The sequence below is a fragment of the Salvia hispanica genome, chromosome 5 (genome assembly GCF_029641045.1).
Source record: "Salvia hispanica isolate PSC_SH4W2 chromosome 5, Shi_PSC_v1, whole genome shotgun sequence".
Lineage (NCBI taxonomy): Eukaryota > Viridiplantae > Streptophyta > Magnoliopsida > Lamiales > Lamiaceae > Salvia > Salvia hispanica.
Window position 1 is genome coordinate 38,698,846 of NC_142696.1, and position 2,893 is coordinate 38,701,738.

The 2,893-nt window shown below is 33.4% G+C and overlaps 1 pseudogene; it reads right to left on the reverse strand.

The window, feature by feature from the left end:
- Positions 1-1,872: 1,872 nt before the first annotated feature.
- On the reverse strand, positions 1,873-2,655 carry LOC125186126 (dirigent protein 21 pseudogene; annotated as a pseudogene).
- Positions 2,656-2,893: the final 238 nt, after the last annotated feature.

A 2,893-nucleotide genomic window follows, 5' to 3' on the forward strand; every position in this document is an offset into this window, starting at 1 on the left:
TTCTCTCATTCTTCCTCTCTGAATCATCTGAATCACCTGATTTCAATCTCAAAAGCTAACAAAATTATTAGGTACAAGGAAGTTTAAAGTATATACAGATTTGCATTTTAACATATAAGTACAGTAGGTCAACGTCGGAGGATGACATCATCATGACGAGGATATGGAATTTCAATAACTTCACATCTTACCTAGAAGAATAAATGGTCTGAATTGCATATGAGCAAACCCGTAAACACCAGTGCTGCCGGTGACGATCAGCTCCTGTCGGTTGACCAACATTTATTAGCTTTTTGAAATTAAATATGAGATGGTAACTCTATATATAGCTTAAAATTCAGTGTGTTCAGCCAATTATTATACTTATAAAAAAGAGAAAAATGAAGAGAAGAAATATTCTTTCTATAATTATAATTGACTGAAGTCACCGCGTGATAATATGTACGGATCATTAAAATTTTACTCATATATATCCGAGTTTAATTTTCCCTCCGTTCCATAGTAGATGTCACACTTGAGGATTGACACGAGATTTTAGGAGGTGTTGTTTCGCATGTTAAGAAAAATACCGTACCTAAAGTTTTAAATATCCCATTTTAAATACGATTAGGTTCAATGTTGCTTATTCATGGAAGATATTATCACATCAGCAGTGTGGAAATAATGGAAAGTAAAAAGTAAGCCAAAAATTAAGAAAGCAATGCGAATTAATTACAACGAATCAATATACTATTATACCACTCAGAAGCTAACACACAGGCTATAGCACACGGTTTCGTATGCAATTAAAACTCAAATTGAATTCTCAAGCTAAACTATAGTACATTAATTAACGTCATAAAACACTATGTAACACGTTTCCTTATTTTCCATGTTATTCGTTCCAGTTTTACTCTCACCTATAAATTTCGAGACTAGTAAGTACAAGAAAAATGTTATAATTATATTGTACTAATTACAATATACGTTATGAGCTGTTAATATTGTGTCACACACAATCTCATATTATACTGTCAAAAAATCTATTTTCTTTATATAATCCATCTTCAACTTTTGGATTCTACCGACATATACATTCTCAAATTAGTAACCGTTTATACATCCCCAGATGTATTGATTTTATTTGTAGTGGAGTACTAATTATATTTCAACATTTAAAACATTGTACTAGTTTTATTATCTCCCAACTTTTATTCTATAAACCAAAAATCTCAAACCACAAAAGTGATGAGGGAGAGCACAAGATAGTAATAATCCAACAATTAAAAAAAATCACAAATACAAACACAAACGACATCACAACAACCAAAGATCTGATAAATGAACATAAATGCACATATACATAATTTGACATTTTAGGTATTTTACATTAAAAATTAATATTTCATAAACATAAATTAATTGAAAATAAAATTATTCTTCATATTATATAGTATGTCCTAAAAAAAAGACTACTTTTACTATTTTAGGTCGTTCCCTAAAACTATACTAAGTCTAAATATGAAAAGTTTTTAACCAATTACAACCAACTAATATTGCGGATCTCACAATCCATTAACACTATTTCCATTATTTTTTCCCTCTAATCTTTCTTACTTTTTTTCATTTATCTCTTACTTTACCAATTGCATATTTAAACTCATGTCATTTATAAATTTATCTATTTTTTGAGAACGAATAGAGTATTAACTATTAACCCTTATGCAATAACTTAATAAAAGAATAAATTTTCGTATTACATAATTATTTCCACATCAAGATCAAAATCATTCTTCTAATTTTTTATTACTATAAAATAATATAAGTAAAAATAAATTAATTTTATAAGGCCATTCATAAAAAGAAAACTCGCAGATGTTGAACAATACGAGGAACAAAAAAATAAAGGTCGTATTATACATTGTGGGACAATATCAATTTATGTACACATCATTTATTCTAACATAATCCAGAGACCACAAACATCATGAATAAAAAACCACATTTATACTGTTACTATACACACGATCGATGTGTACTAATAAAAACGTTCAAGAACATTTTCTAGAAGTCCTGATATAAATCGTATATTCGAGCACACCATAATTCGTTGCCGCATCATTAGAATAGCTCCTAGTAATCGCATATCCACGAGCATACCGGAAGGCCCCGTTGCCGCCGACAACCGGCAGCTCCCTCTCCGCGTCGGAGAACTGGTTCCGGCCGACAACGGTGACCGTGCTTCCGTTAAACTTCCCCGCCTTCAAGAAGAAGTTGAGGTTCATGGATGCCGCCGAGACTTGGAGGTCCACGGAAGTGGTGGAACCCTGCGCTCTCGCCACCTCTTCCGAGGCGATGTCCGGCTCCGCTGTGACCTTGTCGTCGAAGACGTTGATCCGGCCGAAGCCGGTGGGGGAGGTGGCGGTGATGGAGGAGTTTGCGACGTTGTATAAGGTGGCGTTGGGGCCGCTTCGGACGTCGTGGACGTAGAAATGAAGCTTTGTTGTGTTTTTCTTACATATGCAAAGGTTTTCGAACCATGGGGTTGCGGCGGCGGTGGTGGTGATGAGGAGGAAGGAAATTGTTAACAGAATATTAATTGTTGGGTTTTTCATATTTTCTTTTTTTTTTAGGGTTTTCTTTTTGGGGATCAATGTGTTGATGGTATAATTTGAGGGGGTGATAAAAGGAGTTTATATAGAATTAATCAATTAATCATATATAGATGGACTGATTTAAAAATGTTGAACCCTTGGATTAGCTAAAGTATAGGATTAAATAATTAAGATGATATAATTATAGACTTTGAATACTTACATCAGCTTCATTATAGATTTAAGTACATCTGTATTTGCGGCCTTTAACAAGTTCGGATTGCTTGGATATAGATTTGGGGGGCCATTGCGTGAGTTAA